The sequence below is a fragment of the Balaenoptera musculus genome, chromosome 8 (assembly GCF_009873245.2).
Source record: "Balaenoptera musculus isolate JJ_BM4_2016_0621 chromosome 8, mBalMus1.pri.v3, whole genome shotgun sequence".
NCBI lineage: Eukaryota > Metazoa > Chordata > Mammalia > Artiodactyla > Balaenopteridae > Balaenoptera > Balaenoptera musculus.
Genome location: NC_045792.1, coordinates 37,299,438 through 37,319,725, shown reverse-complemented (window position 1 = coordinate 37,319,725; position 20,288 = coordinate 37,299,438).

Below are 20,288 nucleotides of genomic sequence, written 5' to 3'. Positions count from 1 at the left end.
ATGCTTCTGTTTCATCCAAGTCTTCAGATGATGTGACTGCAACCTCACGAGACACCTCAAGCCAGAACCACGTAGCCATGCTTTTGAAATCCTGACCCACAAAAACTATGAGAGAGGATAGATACTTATTGTTGTTCTACACCATTAGCTTTTGGTGTAATTCATCTTGCAACAGTAGAAACTATTATAATATATTCATTAATCACCAGCCCTTCTACCCTGACATAAGCATTTAAATGCTATAAATTTTCCTGTACATATTGTTTTAACTAAATCCCACAAATTTGGATAGGCCGTAGTTTTCATTATCATTAAGATTTAAATATTTTCTAATTTCCATTATTTCTTCTTCTTTGACTTATGAGTTACTTAGAATTATGTTTCATAATTTCCCAATATATATTGTATATTTGTTATTGATTTCTAGTTTAACTGCATTTTGAACAGAAAATATAGTCTATATGATATAATCCTTTAAAAAAACAAAAAGGAAATTATCTGTAGAAAACACTGGAGCTTACGTATTACTCTCATGATGTGCTTGTGAACTGATCCTGTTGTCATCTCTGGATCTTTGCCCGTGTGGTTGCCTCAGGCTGAATCATTCTCCTGACCAGTTCTCTACCCACACTTGGCTCTTCCAATCTGACTAATATTGCTCTCCCTGGGTGACTTCCTTGAAACTCAAGCACTCAAGTCTGGAGGTAAGTGTACCTCCCAGGTGTTCCCATAAGAGTTGGTAATGCCTCTATCATAGCACTTACCTCAGCATATGGTGATTGCCTGATTACTATTCCTATCCATTACTAGACCAAGCCATTCAAGTGCTGGAAACATGTCTATTGTGTTCATCATTGCATCTATTTTCCAGTACCGTGACCAACATATGATATGTGCTCAAAAAATACACACTGAATGAAAGGTAAGAGATAATTACTTAAAGGATGGTTAAGGACAGGAGCTCAGAAAGCTCACGCAGGGAATGAGTAGGATTGACTCAACTGGCAGCAGTGTGATATTCTTTTAAGTTTAAAGGGCATACTTAAAGTGAATTGGACTTCTTATATGGATCAAAAACATATTGTTTGTTTTTAATGTCTTCACACTCACCTGAATTACAACTGGATCTTCCTATTCATCACCCTACAAACCCAATAACCTCTATAAATGTGAAATTATGATTTTTTGCTTTAAGTGGTGAACTAAAGACCATTTTCCACTTCCCTCACAGACATCACACAAACATAACAAGGACAATAAGAAATAATAATAGAAATTTCATCTTCAAGGAAATTAGGAGACTTGGGTAACACAGATACGTAATATCTGAAAACACAGTAGAATGGCAAGAACTTTGCAGAGTGGAGTAAGCCATGACTGCAAAGGGAAACACCAAAAATAAGCAAACTCTGTGGTCCTTAGACTCCTCAGAAAGGCTGAAGAATTAGGTGGAAATAATAATGTGGATTAAAAACAGGGGTATTGGATAAAAATATGTCAAAGATATAGAACAATCCTTGCACCTCATGGTTGGGTGTCACTCTTTCCTTCCACCAACCCCAAGAGGGATGGACAATTATTCATTGGTGAAATTGAACCAAATCAAACTCATCAGGCACAGAGAAGAGAAAAGATTGCAAACTAAAAAGAGAGCTCATATTAAATGGTGAAACTCTCAATATTCCTTTCCCCAACTAGCTCCTAGAATGCCTAAAACCAGGCTTATCTAATAGGCAATAGGATGTTGGATCTTTCTCTAGAGAAACTAGAAGACCCCAGGATTAAGACCTATGGATTTGACATTTATGACATTCACCAATTAAAATGCTGACTTAAGACCCAATTACTCTCCAGTTAAGCCTACTGGTCAAAAAGCCATGTTAATGCACAGGGAACTTCATGTCCACTTTTTAAATGTCTCACCAATAAATGTGAGAGGTAAGGATGCCAAGACAATTCAATGAGGGAAAAGGGAAGGCCTTTTTAAAACAAATATTTTTGCAGCAACTGGATATCTAACTGGAATGAAAAGAAGCTCAACCACTACCTCATTCCATTTACAAAAATAATTTGAGATTGATTGTAAACCTAAATTTAAAAGAAAGACTATAATATCTTTACTACATTTGCGTAATTACAGATGTTTTAAAGAGCACACACAATGCACAATTTTAAAACTTTTAGGTGAGTATCTTTCTAATATATATTACTATTTCTTTTTTAAACAGAATCTAGATTATATTTTACTCTTTGAGATGGTTCAGCATCCTCACTGTAGACCTTAAATATGGTATTGGCCTCCAGTATGATATTGTCCTTGAAACCTAACAGGTATGATGAAACTATTTGCTTAAACGTAACCTGAGACCGAGGTGTTTTGTTTTGCCTGTTTGTTTTGTTTTACTTTCTGTATCTGTTTTTAAAAAAATCATCCATTAGAATGCCAGCTGTCACTTGTTATAATTTCTGTCTTAGATTGTAAAATCTACCCTGGAAGGCAGTTGGGCAGATTATAAACTTTTTCTTGAACTTTTTTTGTTTATAACTTCTCACAAAAGCATATATTTTTACAATGACAAACATGTAATAAAGGAGACAAAGATTAATACAATTTCTACCCAGTTATGGCATTTATACTGTTTTATAATTACATATTAGTTTACATGTTTTAAAATATTTTTGTCTATCTTCCCCCCCCTAGATTACAACCTTCATGAAGACAAAGATTATAGTTTTTTTCATCATTGGATTTTCACCTAGTGCCTAACACAAGTGCTTAGTACATAGAACCAAATCAATAAATACTTGTTGAATAGTTTTAGACAGACCTGGAAATCAACTCATCTTCTTAGACTTTCCATAAAGGAAGAATCAGAGGGCTCTGAGTAAAAACCTTTGCTCTTTGTAATTAACATTGAATTTGTGACATCTATTTCAAATTTTCTGGGTGCTTTTTGTCCTCTTATTGATAGCTACTCTGGTTCCTGGCTATGTAACCACTAAATAAATTTGTCAGATACACAGTTCCAAATAAGACAAGTGTACCAGCACTGCCTGGAATTGTTTGGTAATTATTTCAGGCTGCACAATCAACATGTTATATACTGAGCACCAGCTGTAAACTTTGTAACATGGTAGAGGTTATGTGTAACAGAAAAAAGAAAGGCAGGGTCTCTCCTTTCAGGAAAACTGTACTAGTGGTTGAGAAGACGATAGAATTTCAGAGCAGGGTTTGAGACAGAGTTTAAGCTTCTAAAGGGACTTCTTTTATATCTTCTTTACTTAATACATAATCACAGTGCCCCATGGTCATTAGGACCATTCAGTTGACACACATTTAATGATGAGGTCTATTAAGTACCAGGCACAGTTCTAGGTCCTAGGCATATAAGGGTGAACAATACAAAATAAGCTTCTGCACTCCTGTTGCTTATATTCTAGTAGGAGAAGACAGACAATGTGGAAATAAATGAAATTACAAGGAAAATATCACGGAGTAGAAAGTACTGCTTAGAGAAGTAGAGGGATAAAGCAACAACTATTTTAGTTTGAGTGGTTAAGGAAAGCTTCTTTAAAGAACTGGCATTTAAGCTGTGAAGAATAAGAGGAACCAGTTATGCAAATAAGAGGGGTGAAGTAGGGGAGGCCCAGGGCAGGCGAGGAACCATCTAGTGCAAAGGACTTGAGGCAGGAGCAAACTTGGCCTATTAAAGGAACTGAAAGAAGGTCAAGCGTAGAAACTTAGTGGGTGTGGATGAGGGGGAGGGAAGAATGAAATCAAGTCAGAGAGGGAGGCAGGTCCAGATCACCCAGGGTTCTGGAAGGCGGGGTGAGCAGCTTGTTGCTAGTCTCTGAATGTAATTGAAAGCCGCTTAAAAGCTTTAAGCAGGGAGACACATGATTTATATTTACAAAATATTGCTCTAACATGTGCAGAATGGAACGGGACAAAAGGAGAGGCAGAGAAATGAATCCCAAGCTTAGGGAGAGATGCAGAGGGCTTGTATTAGACCGTAGTCATGGAGAGGGGGAGATAAAGATGGATTCAGGATATGTTTTGAAGGTAGAACCAATAGAATTTGCTGATGCCTTTGAGGTAGGGAGAGAGGAAAGAATCAAGGTTAGTGCCTAGATTATTAACTTGAGCTACGAGTAGTGCTGTTTTGTGAGGGTGGAATCACAGAAGCCAAAAGAAGAAAGTGTTTCAAGGAGAAAACAGTGGGCACTATGTCCAATATTTCTGACATGGAGAAGTAAGATAAGAATAGGCAAGTCATGTCTGGGTTTGGGGAGATGGAGTCATTGTTGACCTCAACAAGAGCAGGTTTGGTAGCCTGGCAGGGATAAAAGCCCTAGTGCAGTGAACGGAGGAGACAGTGTAATGAGAAGCATAGGGGCAGTGACTAAAATCAAATCTTCCAAGAAGTTTGCTCCGCAGGGGAGTGTGGGCATTTGGCAGGAGTTGGAAGGAATATGGGATTGAACTTTTCCATTCTTTGTTTTAAGACAGAGATATTAAGGCATGCTTGGGTGATGATTGGGTTGAATCAACAGAGAAAGACCCATAATGCAGAAAAGAGAAGGGAAACTTACAGGAGTAGATTCTAGAGCGTGAGAAAGTTGAGATGCAGGGCAAAAGCAGAGTTATCACCTTTGCTATAAACGGGGACCCTTTATCCAAACTCACCTGACAGGAAACAATATCTGCAGTGCAGGCAGGTTGGGAGTTTAGATATGGGAAGAAAAGGGAGTTCTTTGTTTAGTGTCTGCTTCTATTTTCTTAGTGAAATATAAGATAAGGTCAAGGGTGGAAGGGCACAGGTGCATGAAATTGGAGGAGAGAGCAAAAATAAGAAACAGTTTTGAAGAGTGGAAAATTGTATAGAGCGTCTATTTGAGTGCCTATTTGAGATCTGTGGTCATATGGTATATGTTTCTTTAGTCTAGAAACATTCAGCTGTGAGAATTGCAAGCCCAGAGAGAGTGAGAGCAGGGTTTATTCAGGTTGGGACTTAGCCTGGTTGGTGCTACAGAAGGAAGGAAGGAAGGAAGGGCTGGTGATTTAAGAGTGTTTACAAAGGAATGATTATAATAATAGATCATGAGCTCTTCACTAGGTAAGGAGGGAGGAAGGGCATGAATATGTTGACAAATTGTAGCCCCAGTGGAGTGGTCATCTTGATGAGGTTATAGAATTTTTTGAGTAAGGGTATTTAGGGGAAGTGAGCTACACATACAAACCTTGGTAATCAGAAAACAGGGCACTTGAAATTGCGATGTCAGAGAAGACCACAAGCTCAAGGGCATGATTATGGGGGTGGATAAATGAGGTAGGATAAAGGAATAGATCATTGGAAGTGAGGAATTCGAGGAATGAAAAGGCAAGAGTGATGGATGGATTATCCACATGGCTATTGAGGTTGCAAAATATGAGGGCAAGAGTGGTAGTGGAATGGAAGACAGTGCTAAAGCCATCACTGAAGAAGGGCACACCCAGGAGTTGCTAGTTAATAGTAACAAGGAGGAGTAACAGGATGCTTAAAGGACCTGGGGATTTGAAGGTGGGGAGAAAATGATCTTGAAGTAACAATGGGAAGCAAGGATTAGATGTGAATGAGAGAGAAAAAAAGACCCAGCCTTCACTAATGAGAGCCAGGATTCAGTAAGACAACAGGTGGAGACAGGGCTGCCTGCATCGTCCAACTTCAGAGGTACCATTGACCCAGGAGATGATGTGAATGGTACTTTTCTGAGTTGTGTGACATAGCCATGGTTCAAAGGGAAAATTCAGAGAAGTTGAGGATACAGGGGCATTGTCCAATGACACAGTATGAGTGTCAGAGGGCCCAGTGGAAGGAGTGAGAGGGTCAGATCCATGGATATACAAATATGCCAGGAGAAGAAGAGGGCTCAGCGGGTTATAGATGGACTGGGAGGCTTGAGCTACCCCTGCTTCGTAAATGCTTCATTCACAGATTGACCTAGATCCTTTTTTTTTTTTTTTCTTCTTCTATTAGTTTAATGGTTTCCAGTCTTACTTTTAGGTCTTTAATCCATTTTGAGTTTATCTTTGTATACTCTGTGAGAAAATTTCTTTCTTTTTTTTTTAATCAGTCATCAATTTTATACACATCAGTGTATACATGTCAATCCCAATCACCCAATTCAGCACACCACCATACCCACCCCACCGTGGTTTTCCCCCCTTGGTGTCCATACGTTTGTTCTCTACATCTGTGTCTCAACTTCTGCCCTGCAAACCGGTTCATCTGTACCATTTTTCTAGGTTCCACATACATGCGTTAATATACGATATTTGTTTTTCTCTTTCTGACTTACTTCACTCTGTATGACAGTCTCTAGATCCAACCACGTCTCAATAAATGACCCAATTTCGTTCCTTTTTATGGCTGAGTAATATTCCCTTGTATATATGTACCACTACTTCTTTATCCATTCATCTGTCAATGGGCATTTAGGTTGCTTCCATGACCTGGCTATTGTAAATAATGCTGCAATGAACATTTTGGTACATGTGTCTTTTTGAATTACGGTTTTCTCTGGGTATATGCCCAGTAGTGGGATTGCTGGGTCATATGGTAATTCTATTTTTAGCTTTTTAAGGAACCTCCATACTGTTCTCCATAGTGGCTGTATCAATTTACATTCCCACCAACAGTGCAAGAGGGTTCCCTTTTCTCCACACCCTCTCCAGCATTTGTTGTTGGTAGATTTTCTGATGATGCCCATTCTAACTGGTGTGAGGTGATACCTCATTGTAGTTTTGATTATACATTTCTCTAATAATTAGTGATGTTGAACATCTTTTCATGTGCTTCTTGGCCATCTGTATGTCTTCTTTGGAGAAATGTCTATTTATGACCTAGATTCTTAAACCACTTGTGCTGTTCAGTGTAATTTTCCCAGGCCTCTTTGTTGATAGGATTTAAAACCATGGGATTGGAGACACTTTATCTCCAGAACTCTATCTTCAGTCAGAAACAGCCTGAAATAATTTGAGCAAGGGTGTTTTGGAGGCAGGCAATCTATCCATAACAGCAAAGTCAGGCAAATTTATGTGATTTCTGGCCATTGCTGCTCTTCCACCTGCCTCTAGAAGTGTGTAAGAGAAGATCAGATGACTTGGGTAAATGCCCAGCTGCCCGTGATGGGCACAGTTGTCCCCAACATTGTTTTCTTGACTATTTCTCCTGTTACCAGTCCCTGGGTCTTTCCATGTGAGCTCATTCTGAGCCTGTGTCCATGAGAAGAACTCACACAGTCTGTGACCCCAGTAAGTAGAGTGCCTTTCCTTTCTTTCCAGAGGCAGTGACTGGTTTTGTTTTCCTGGAGTTTTTTTGAGTCATTAAAGAGTCCTGGTAAATGACATTTGCCTGCCTTGGAAACCCTTGCAAATGAGGTAGGTGTTGTTGAATTGATAAGATATAAAGCCCAGTATTCAAAGTTCTTCATAATCTGGATCTCATGGTCCCATGTGCCTCCCCCTTGGAAGCACTTACGTTTCACAGCTGTAATTCCACAATTATTTGTAAGTTTCTGTAAATGATACGTGTCTCTGAACACTGGACTGTAAGCTTCCTGATGGCAGAGACCATGCCTTCCCCACCCACTCATTACTATCCCCAACACGTGAGACTTTTGTGGATAACACTTGTGAATTACAGAAATAAATGAATGTCTGCACTCCCTCTGCCTACGCTGTTGCCCACTCCGTAGCTTCTCCCACTCTCTCTTGCCTCCTAGCTGCCATCCAGGTCGGCCTCACTCAAGGGTTCCCTGGGCGCTGAACCACTCTCCATTGCCTTCATCTGAGAATTAAGATCACACCTAGCTGCTAGATGTTTTGCTCTAGTCTTCCAAGAAGGTCCATTTTCTTTTTTAGAATCACTTCTAAAGTCATGTGGTCTTTAACTCTGGGGACTCTTGCATCTGAGTGCTAATTCAGATTTAAGCCTAAGTAACCTCATCACCTCTCACCCCATGAATATTGACAATGGAAGAAATATTTTGCTGTAGTTCTGGACTAAAAAGCTGGGGAAGAAACTTAATTTTCTTTTTTGCACAAATCAGAAAAACAGCTACTGTGCAGAGTCTCCTTGTTGACTTCAGCAGATGAACTGGACTGCTAGTGTCAGTTCAGATTTAAGAAATTATCTGAATCTTGGTTTGACTAGATTTGGGATCTACGTGCAATATTAACTAGGTCGGATAGCTTTTATATGTTCACATGTATACACAGGCTCTCCCCACCCTCCTCATCTTCCATTAGCTATTGAACTTTGTAAACTGGCATTAAAGCATTACAACAATGATTTGTTGCACCGGTTTTATGAACTTTTACAGTGCAATACATGTTATTTTTCAGAGGCAGACCAAAGGTTAATTTCTCAAGGTTCTTGCTTTTGCTTCAGCAGCATTTGATGGAGGATCTGTTATATACATTTGTAATAGATGAAAAAATAAAACGATTGCAAATCATTTTTTTTTTTTGAAACAAACCATCTACCAGGTTTTTGGTCCAAGTTGTGTAGGATAAATTAAACTTAAATTGCATTCTATTAACCCAAATGAGTGTATTTCTGTAAGCATAGTTATGTTGAAATAAAGTTTTAAAAAGAAAAAAAAAGGTCACAGCTAACAAGTTCCCCCTGCACATTCTGTCCGCTCAAAGAAGACCTGTTAGTAGTGGCATTCAGGCTGCAGTCAGTGAAAGAAATCCTATCCTGGGTTCAAATCCTCACCCTAGCCTTTCACTACTGTGAACTTGGGCAGATGACTCACCCTTTCTGAGTCTCATTTTTGTTTCTTGCAAAATGGTGCTAATAGTATTACCTATTTCATATAGCTATTGGGATGACTAAATGAGATAGAGTCTAGAGTTACTTAACCCCATGACAGGGATGGAGCAAACTCCCAATGATTGACTTTTTTTTTTTCATTTTCTTTTTTTTTTCTTTCTTTTTAGTTTTTAACATCTTTATTGCAGTATAATTGCTTTACAATGGTGTGCTAGTTTCTGCTATACAACAAAGTGAATCAGCTATACATATACTTATACATATATCCCCATATCTCCTCCCTCTTGCATCTCCCTCCCACCCTCCCTATCCCACCCCTCTAGGCGGTCACAAAGCACCGAGCTGATCTCCCTGTGCTATGTGGCTGCTCGCCTGTAGCTATTTTACATTTGGTAGTGTATATATGTCCATGCCACTCTCTCACTTCATCCCAGCTTGCCCTTCCCCCTCCCCGTGTCCTCAAGTCCATTCTCTACGTCTACATCTTTATTCCTGTCCTGCCCCTAGCTTCTTCATAAACATTTTTTTTTCTTCAGATTCCATATATATGTGTTAGCATATGGTATTTATTATTCTTGTTCTGACTTACTTCACTCTATATGACAGAATCTAGGTCTAACCACCTCACTACAAATAACTAAATTTCATTTCTTTTTATGCCTGAGTAATATTCCATTGTATATATGTGCCACATCTTCTTTATCAATTCATCTGTTGATGGACACTTTGGTTGCTTCCGTATCCTGGCTATTGTGAATAGAGCTGCAATGAACATTGTGGTACATGACTCTTTTTGAAGTATGGTTTTCTCAGGGTATATGCCCAGTAGTGAGATTGCTGGGTTGTATGGTAGTTCTATTTTTAGTTTTTTAAGGAACCTCCATACTGTTCTCCATAGTGACTGTATCAATTTACATTCCCACCAACGGTGCAAGAGGGTTCCCTTTTCTCCACACCCTCTCCAGCATTTATTGTTTGTAGATTTTTTGATGATGTCCATTCTCACCGGTGTGAGGTGATACCTCATTGTAGTTTTGATTTTCATTTCTCTAATGATTAGTGATGTTGAGCATCCTTTCATGTGTTTGTTGGCCATCTTTGTATCTTTGGAGAAATGTCTATTTAAGTCTTCGGCCCATTTTTGGATTGGGTTGTTGTTATTTTGATATTGAGCTGCATGTTTATTTTGGACATTAATCCTTTGTCAGTTGCTTGGTTTGCAAATATTTTCTCCCATTCTGAGAGTTGTCTTTTCATCTTCTTTATGGTTTCTTTTGCTGTGCAAAATCTTATAAGTTTCATTAGGCCCCATTTGTTTATTTTTGTTTTTATTTCCATTTCTCTAGGAGGGGGTCAAAAAGGATCTTGCTGTGATTTATGTCAAGGAGTGTTCTGCCTATGTTTTCCTCTAAGAGTTTTATAGTGTCTGGCCTTACATTTAGGTCTTTAATCCATTTTGAGTTTATTTTTGTGTATGGTGTTAGGAAGTGTTCTAATATCATTATTTGCATGTAGCTGTCCAGATTTCCCAGCACCACCTATTGAAGAGGCTGTCTTCTTTCCATTGCATATTCTTGTGTCCTTTATCAAAAATAAGGTGATCATATGTGCTTGGGTTTATCTCTGGGCTTTCTATCCTATTCCACTGATCTATATTTCTGTTTTTGTGCCAGTACCATACTGTCTTGATTACTGGAACTTTGTAGAACAGACTGAAGTCAGGGAGCCTGATTCCTCCAGCTCCATTTTTCTTTCTAAAGATTGCTTTGGCTATTCGGGGTCCTTTGTGTTTCCATACAGATTGTGAAATTTTTTGTTCTAATTCTTTGAAAAATGCCATTGGTAGTTTGATAGCAATTGCATTGAATCTGTAGATTATTTTGGGTAGTATAGTCATTTTCATGTTGATTCTTCCAATCCAAGAACATGGTATATCTCTCCATCTCTTTGTATCATCTTTAATTTCTTTCATCAGTGTCTTATAGTTTTCTGCATACAGGTTTTTGTCTCCTTAGGAAGGTTTATTCCTAGGTATTTTATTCTTTTTGTTGCAATGGTAAATGGGAGTGTTTCCTTAACTTCTCTTTCAGATTTTCATCATTAGTGTATAGGAATGTAAGAGATTTCTGTGCATTAATTTTCTATCCTGCTACTTTACCACATTCATTGATTAGCTCTAGTAGTTTTCTGGTAGCGTCTGTAGGATTCTCTATGTACAGTATCATGCCATCTGCAAACAGTGACAGCTTTACTTCTTCTTTTCTGATTTGGATACCTTTTATTTCTTTTCCTTCTTTCATTGCTGTGGTTAAACTTCCAAAACTATGTTCAATAATAGTGGTGAGAGTGGGCAAACTTGTCTTGTTCCTGATCTTAGTGGAAATGGTTTCAGTTTTTCACCACTGAGAATGATGTTGGCTGTGGGTTTGTTATATATGGCCTTTATTATGTTGAGGTAAGTTCCCTCTATGCGTACTTTCTGCGGATTTTTGTCAAAAATGGGTGTTGAATTTTGTCAAAAGCTTTTTCTGCATCTATTGAGATGATCATATGGTTTTTATCCTACAGTTTGTTAATATGGTGTATCACATTGATTGATTTGCATATATTGAAGAATCCTTGCATTCCTGGGATAAACCCACTTGATCAAGGTGTATGATCCTTTTAATGTGCTGTTGGATTCTGTTTGCTAGTACTTTGTTGAGGGTTTTTGCATCTATGTTCATCAGTGATATTGGCCTGTAGTATTCTTTCTATGTGACATCTTTGTCTGGTTTCGGTATCAGGGTAATGGTGGCCTCATAGAATGAGTTTGGGAGTGTTCCTCCCTCTGCTATATTTTGGAAGACTTTGAGAGGATGGGTGTTAGCTCTTCTCTAAATGTTTGGTAGAATTCGCCTGTGAAGCCATCTGGTCCTGGGCTTTTGTTTGTTGGAAGATTTTTAATCACAGTTTCAATTTCAGTGCTTGTGATTGGTCTGTTTATATTTTCTATTTCTTCCTGGTTCAGTGTCGGAAGGTTGTGCTTTTCTAAGAATGTGTCCATTTCTTCAAGGTTGTCCATTTTATTGGCATATAGTTCCTTGTAGTAATCTCTCATGATCCTTTGGATTTCTGCAGTGTCAGTTGTTACTTCTCCTTTTTCATTTCTAATTCAGTTGATTTGAGTCTTCTCCCTTTTTTTCTTGATGAGTCTGGCTAATGGTTTATCAATTTTGTTTATCTTCTCAAAGAACCAGTTTTTAGTTTTATTGATCTTGCTATTGTTTCCTTCATTTCTTTTTTCATTTATTTCTGATCTGATCTTTATGATTTCTTTCCTTCTGCTAACTTTGGGTTTTTTAGTTCTTCTTGGTCTAATTTCTTTAGGTGTAAGTTTAGGTTGTTTATTTGAACTTTTTTTCTTGTTTTTTGAGGTAGGATTGTATTTCTATAAACTTCCCTCTTAGAACTGCTTTTGCTGCATCCCATAGGTTTTGAGTCGTTGTGTGTTCATTGTCATTTGTTTCTAGGTATTTTTTGAGATCCTCTTTGATATCTTCAGTGATCTCTTGGTTATTAAGTAGTGTATTGTTTAGCCTCCATGTGTTTGTATTTTTTACGGATTTTTTTCCTGTAATTGATATCTAGTCCCATAGCATATTGGTTGGAAAAGATACTTGATATGATTTCAATTTTCTTAAATTTACCAAGGCTTGATTTTGACCCAAGATATGACCTATCATGGAGAATGTTCCATGAGCACTTGAGAAGAAAGTGTATTGTGTTGTTTTTGGGTGGAATGTCCTATAAATATCAATTAAGTCCACCTTGTTTAATGTGTCATTTAAAGCTTGTGTTTCCTTGTTTATTTTCATTTTGGATGATCTGTCCATTGGTGAAAGTGGGGTGTTAAAGTCCCCTACTATGATTGTGTTACTGTCAATTTCCCCTTTTATGGCTGCTAGCATTTGCCTTATGTATTGAGGTGCTCCTATGTTGGGTGCATAAATATTTCAATTGTTATATCTTCTTCTTGGATTGATCCCTTGATCATTATGTAGTGTCTTTCTTTGTCTCTTGTAATAGTCTTTATTTTCAAGTCTATTTTGTCTGATATGAAAATTGATATTCCAGCTTTCTTTTGATTTCCATTTGCATGGAATATCTTTTTCCATCCCCTCACTTTCAGTCTGTATGTGTCCCTAGGTCTGAAGTGGGTCTCTTGTAGACAGCATGTATATGGGTATTGTTTTTGTATCCATTCATCCAGTCTATGTCTTTTGGTTGGATCATTTAATCCATTTACATTTATCATAATTATCGATATGTATGTTCTTATTACCATTTTCTTAATTGTTTTGGGTTTGTTATTGTAGGTCTTTTCCTTCTCTGTGTTTCCTGCCTAGAGAAGTTCCTGTAGCATTTGCTGTAAAGTTGGTTTGGTGGTGCTGAATTCTCTTAGCTTTTGCTTGTCTGTAAAGCTTTTAATTTCTCTGTCGAATCTGAATGAGATCCTTTCTCGGTAAAGTAATCTTGGCTGTAGCTTTTTCCCTTTCATCACTTTAAATATTTCCTGCCACTCCCTTCTGGCTTGCGGAGTTTTTGCTGAAAGATCAGCTGTTAACCTTATGGGGATTCCCTCGTATGTTATTTGTTGTTTTTCCCTTGCTGCTTTTAATGTTTTTTCTTTGTGTTTAATTTTTGATAGTTTGATTAATATGTGTCTTGGCATGTTTCTCCTTGGATTTATCCTGTATGGTACTCTGTGTGCTTCCTGGACTTGATTAACTATTTCCTTTCCCATATTAGGGAAGTTTTCATCTATAATCTCTTCAAATATTTTCTCAGTCCCTTTCTTTTTCTCTTCTCCTTCTGGGACACCTATAATTCAAATGTTAGTACATTTAATGTTGCCCCAGAGGTCTCTGAGACTGTCCTCAATTCTTTTCATTCTTTTTCTTTATTCTGCTCTGCAGTGGTTATTTCCACTATTGTCTCTTCCAGGTCACTTATCCGTTCTTCTGCCTCAGCTATTCTGTTATTGATTCCTTCTAGAGAATTTTAAATTTCATTTATTATGCTGTTCATCATTGTTTGTCTTCTCTTTAGTTCTTCTAGGTCCTTGTTAAATGTTTCTTGTATTTTCTCCATTCTATTTCCAAGATTTTGTATCATCTTTACTATCATTACTCTGAATTCTTTTTCAGGTAGACTGCCTATTTCCTCTTCATTTGTTTTGTCTGGTGGGTTTTTACCTTCCTCCTTCATCTGCTCTGTGTTTCTCTGTCTTCTCATTTTGCTTAACTTACTTTGTTTGCGGTCTCCTTTTTGCAGGCTGCAGGTTCGTAGTTCCCCTTTTTTTGGTGTCTGCCCCCAGTGGCTCAGGTTGGTTCAGTGGCTTGTGTAGGCTTCCTGGTGGAGGGGACTAGTGCCTGTGTTCTGGTGGATGAGGCTGGATTCTGTCTTTCTGGTGCACAGGACCATGTCTGGTGGTGTGTTTTGGGGTGTCTGTGACCTTATTATGATTTTAGGCAACCTCTTTACTAATGGGTGGTGTTGTGTTCCTGTCTTGCTAGTCGTTTGGCATAGGGTGTCCAGCACTGTAGCTTGCTGGTTGTTAAGTGGAGCTGGGTCTTAGTGTTGAGATGGAGATCTCTGGGAGATCTTTCGTGGTTTGATATTATGTGGAGCTGGGAGGTCTCTGTTGGACCAATGTCCTGAACTCGGCTTTCCCACCTCAGAGGCACAGGCCTGACACCCAGCCAGAGCACCAAGACCCTGTCAGATACACAGATCAGAAGCAAAGGGAGAAAAAAGAAAGATAGAAAGAAGAAAGAAATAAAATAAAGTTATTAAAATAAAAAATAATTATTAAACATAAAAAAATTAAAAAGTAATAAAAAAAGAAAAGAAGTAAAGAAAGAAAGAAGAGAGCAACCAAACCAAAAAACAAATCCAGCACTGATAGCAAGTGCTAAAAACTATACTAAAGATTAAAAAAAAAAAAAAAAATGGACAGACAGAACCCTAGGACAAATGGTAAAAGCAAATCTATACCTACAAAACCACACAAAGAAGCCTACACATACACACTCACAAAAACAAAAAAAGGAAAAAATATATATATATTGTTGCTCCCAAAGTCTACCGCTTCAATTTTGGGATGTTTTGTTGTGTATTCAGGTATTACACAGATGCAGGTACATCAAGTTAATTGTGGAGATTTAATCCTCTGCTCTTGACGTTGCTGGGAGAAATTTCCCTTTCTCTTCTTTGTTCGCACAGCTTCCGGGGTTCAGCTTTGGATTTGGCCCCCCCTCTGCATGTAGCTTGACTGAGGGCATCTGTTCTTTGCTCAGACAGGACGGGGTTAAAGGAGCAGCTGATTCGGGGGCTCTGGCTCACTCAGGCCGGGGGGAGGGAGGGGTAAGGATGCGGGGTGAGCCTGCGGCGGTAGAGACCGGCATGACGTTGCACCAGCCTGAGGCACTCTGTGTGTTCTCCCGGGGAAGTTGTCCCTGGATCATGGGACCCTGGCAGTGGCGGGCTGCACAGGCTCCCTCCCGGGAGGGGAGGTGTGGAGAGTGACCTGTGCTTGCACACAGGCTTCTTGGTGGCTGCAGTAGCAGCCTTAGCGTCTCATGCCCGTCTCTGGGGTCCGTGCTGTTAGCCGCAGCTCACGCCCGTCTCTGGAGCTCGTTTAGGCGGTGCTCTGAATCCCCTCTCCTCGTGCACCCCGAAACAATGGTCTCTTGCCTCTTAGGCAGTTCCAGACTCTTTCTTGGACTCCCTCCCGGCTAGCTGTGGCACACTAGCTCCTTCAGGCTGTGTTCACGCCACCAACCCCAGTCCTCTCCCTGCTATCGACCGAAGCCCGAGCCTCAGCTCCCAGGCCCCACCCGCCCCGGCGGGTGAGCAGACAAGCCTCTCGGGCTGGTGAGTGCTGGTTGGCACCAATTCTCTGTGCGGGAATCTCTCTGCTTTGCCCTCCGCACCACTGTTGCTGCGCTCTCCTCCGTGGCTCCGAAGCTTACCCCCCGCCGGCACCCCATCTCCACCAGTGAAGGTGCTTCCTAGTGTGTGGAAACTTTTCCTCCTTCACAGCTCCCTCCCAGTGGTGCAGGTCCTGTCCCTATTCTTTTGTCTCTGTTTTTTCTTTTTTCTTTTGCCGTACCCAGGTACGTGGGGAGTTTCTTGCCTTTTGGGAGGTCTGAGGTCTTCTGCCAGCGTTCAGTTGGTGTTCTGTAGGATTTGTTCCACATGTAGATGTATTTCTGATATATTTGTGGGGAGGAAGGTGATCTCCATGTCTTACTCTTCTGCCATCTTGAAGGTCTCTCCCCCAATAGTTTGTTAAATTAAATGAAAACAAATAAAATACAACAAAGCAAATGATTTTCCAAAGATCATTTAAGCCTTGCATCTTAATCTTCTGGATCAAATAGTGAACCCAAAAGATTTTAAATCAAGAAAAAAAAGAATATTTTATTCTATTTCCCTTCCTCCCCCCCCAAATAGATAATTTAAACTTTAATGCCCCACTATTTGGAAGAAAAAATTTTCCCAGGAGATTTCCAGTCTGCAATGTCCATCCAGGTTAGCTATTTCCCCCTCACCAAATCTTTCTTCCTTTTGGGTTGATTAACAGAACCTGTCAGTTTTACACGGGATCTTCAGAAACTCTATCTGCTCTCATCTGGCTTCCTGGTGCTCTTAGCATTTTGGTAATCCCAGAGCAATCTACCTTTCCTCTGTTAGCTCTCATAGGAAAGCCTCGATTTCTCCTTGTGAAAAGCAAATGCTTTTCAACATAAGTGGAGTGGAGCCTGAAAACATAACAGTGGCTAAGTTGGTGTGTGAATTATGCAGATCTTACTGTTGAGATTTTCCTGGGAGAACAGGTTTCCTTTCTCAGGATTCCTCCTGGTACATCATGAATTCCTTACAGTGTGAAACTAGAAACAGGGAGAGCTAAGGAAGCAATGGGAATGAGGGAATAGAAACACTTAGTGCAGTGGTGTGCTGGCAGACGCTTAATAACCACTGTGGGAGAGTGGGGAGGTGGATCTGTAGTGTTTGCTCACTGTGGTTGATTTCGAGCAGCTCCAGCAATCCCCTGCACTGCCATGGTCACTCTCCCACCAGCTCAGGCAGGAGGTTTTCACAGGGCTGTGTGAAAGGTGCAGGAACTGAGGCTCAGATGCATTAAGTAACTTGCTCCTAGTCACTAGTTGGCAGTGGCGCCAGGATTTGGATCCAGGCCTGTATATTGCACACTTTTGGTCCTTAACTCCTACACTGAAGGGATGTGGATAAAATGAAAGGAAAGAAAAAAGAAGGAAAGTAAAACAGGAAAAGAAGCAGTAAGGTGCTGTTTCAGGCTAATGCTGAGTATAAGCAGTTTGCTGGAATGGCACCAGAAAACTGTGGCCAGTAGGTCAAACCTGGCCCAAAGACATGTTTTTGAATTGCCCGATGATTTTAACATCATCAAAGAGTTGTTAAATAAATAAATAAATAAATAAATAAGTAAGAACATGAGGAAAAAGATCAAATATGCCCATAAAACCTAAAATATTTACTCTCTGGCCCTTTGCCCCTGTGCTGGGCCTGACATGACTCCTGGGACTCACTAGCCTGAGGTCAGCCATAGGAAGGAAAGAGAAGGGAGACCAAACTTTGATAAAAATCTCCTACTGCCACCAGCGTGTGACATGGATGATCTAATTTAACTGAAAGTGACTGTAAGACATGGTTTGTACTTACTGTCCCCATTTTAGCCAGAGGGAAAACTTAGACTCAAAGATGAGTTTGCTCGTCTAAATTCAAAGCTGGGAAGTGTCAGAGCTCAGACTGGGATTTAGATCTCTCAGGCTCTAAACCCTCACCCCGCACTGCATGGAGCCTCTTCCCCTAGGATTCAGCCTCCAGATTCTGTGCTCCTGAGCCACAAACCATGGCTAGCAGGGAAAGAGGATGTACACCCTGTGGACAAGTATGTGGCCACATAATCCCTACAATAATCTTAGGAACCAAGGGGATGTTAGGGGCACAGAGGAGGAAGTGATTAGTTCTGTTAGTGAGCTGGGCTCCAGGCTTCGCAGAAGAAGTGACAATGAGCTGGTCCTGAAATGAAGGACATTCCCTGCAAGGGACAGTATGAATAATCTCAGGGAAGTATGAGAGAGTGGGTACTCTGGGAACTGGTAGGTTGTTCTCTGTGCTTGCGGCAAAGGGTTTACAGTGGCGAGATGGCAGGCACTCCCCTGGACAGCTAGGTGGAAGCTAGATTAGGATGTTCTGAACCCAATATCCTGACACCTTCAGTTGTTAGGGGCAAAGGCCATTAAGTAGACAGGAAAAAGTGGAAAGCAGTATAAGTTATTTGGAATGAAATGAGAATATATATGTGACGTATATTAGACAGGTGATGACACTCACTCAGGATGTCTTACAATGAGTAAAATCTGCCACTAACTGAACCATAACTCAGCATTAACTTAAACTATTTTGTATAAAGTATTTAATTAACCAGGATCTGTCATATAACTGAAATTAATCCTCAATTAATTAACATTAATCCCATTGGAGAGCTCTCTCTCTCTCTCTCTCTCTAACTCCCTCTCTCCCTCTCTCTCCCTCTCTCCCTCTCTCTGCACAGGACTACACAGCAAAAATGCAAACATCTGCAAACCAGGAAGAAGGTCTCCACAGAACTGGACCATGCTAGCACCCTGATCTTGGACTACCAGAACTGTGAGAAAATAAATTTCTATTGTTTAAGCCGCCTAGTCTATGGTATTTGTTATGGCAGCCTGAGCAGACTAAGACAACATGCTAGAGAAAGATGGAAACTAACAGAAAGATGGAAGATGGAAGATACTTTGAGTATTGAAACCAGAGAGATTTAAACCAAGAAATTAACTACACAAGTGTTAGAAAAACTGTAAAGCCTGCAGGGGACAGTAAGGCAACTCAGAGGTTAATGACAGCAGAAGTTGCTGCTCCCCCAGGATTGGAAGGGCAAAAGGAGGAGGTGGCCCTAGGAGAGCCCAGGGACCAGGTTGCCCATTGGAAGCTGAAACCGTAGTGAGCTGTCTGGGGGAAGAGGAACTTAGAGGAGATGCAGCTGCTGCTGAGAACAAAGAAACAAAGAGGAACACCCTTACTTTTCCCTTTCTCCTCCCTTCAGCCTCCTTCCAGTGCCTCTCCTTGGCTGAATCCAGTCAGTTCAGGGGCCACTGGAACCTGGGAAATACAGACCCCTGATGAAGACACCCTGAGGTACACAGCAGAGCAGGGGCATGAGGACTGGGTTTGAGGGCAATCTGGCCAAGGACTGGCATAGTGGTGGAGTCCACCAGTGTCTCTTCTTATGGGGGCACTAATCCCATCATGAGGGCCCCACCCTCAATGACCTCATTTAACCCAAGGGCACAATCTCCAAATACTATCACACTGGGGGGTTAGGACTTCGACAAAGAAATTTGGGAGGATACAGCATTCAAACCACAACACAGGTGCTATTATTTTTTATATTTAATTCTGCTTTGCAGATTTGGAAACTGAGACTAGGAAAGTAAAATGTGTTTCCCCAAATCCTAGCTTATGTAAGTGTGATTCAAATCCAGGTCTAGTGGCTTCTAATGGCATACTATTAACTATTACAGCAGATGGCTTCATAGAGTGTCTGCACAAGGACCCAGTAATCAGATATGTATTTGATGTGCTAACACAGTTCAGCCAAATTCCTGTGACCTGTACTAGCTTGTGGGAAATGGCCTATGCTAATTAACTCATATGATTGATGGGATACTTTAAAATATAGAACTAACGTTTGTATATCTCTTTACAATTCGCAAAGAGCTCACTTACCCATTCCCTCATTTCCTCCTTTGATTTTTGCAATATGCTTGTCAGGATGGAAGGACAGATCTAGATGGAAACTGAAGGTCAGAGAGAGCAGGTTAATTACTGCAAGTCAGACAGCTAAGAAGTGATAAAGGAAAGGAACACTTTAACCCAGACTTGCTGGCTCTTCATCCTGATGCTCCCCATCACAACAGATAGAACTGCAATGTTCCTTGGAGATCAAACAGAATATTCGATAAAGGCCCATTAAGTGGAAGGTGCTTCTTCCTCCCTCCTTCCAGCGGGGGCCCTCTCCTGATCTCAGCGATCTCTGGCTCCTTTTATTTCTTCCCTTTTATACAAATGAAATGACTATCCTCTCTCCCATCACATACACCCTGATTAGCCTGCTCATAACAAAAACACATACAAATGTAAACATATGTATATGTAATTCTTCTTATCGAATGATTCTTAGTCTACAGTTTGGTTTTGGAGAGCGATGCTGACTTACAAACCTCTGTGGAAAAGTTATGAGACGTGGTCCCCTCCAGGGGTATACACATATATGTATATATCATCCCCTGTCTTAGAGGGCTGTAGCAGGAGGACTTGTGTAGCCAGTGATCTGGTATT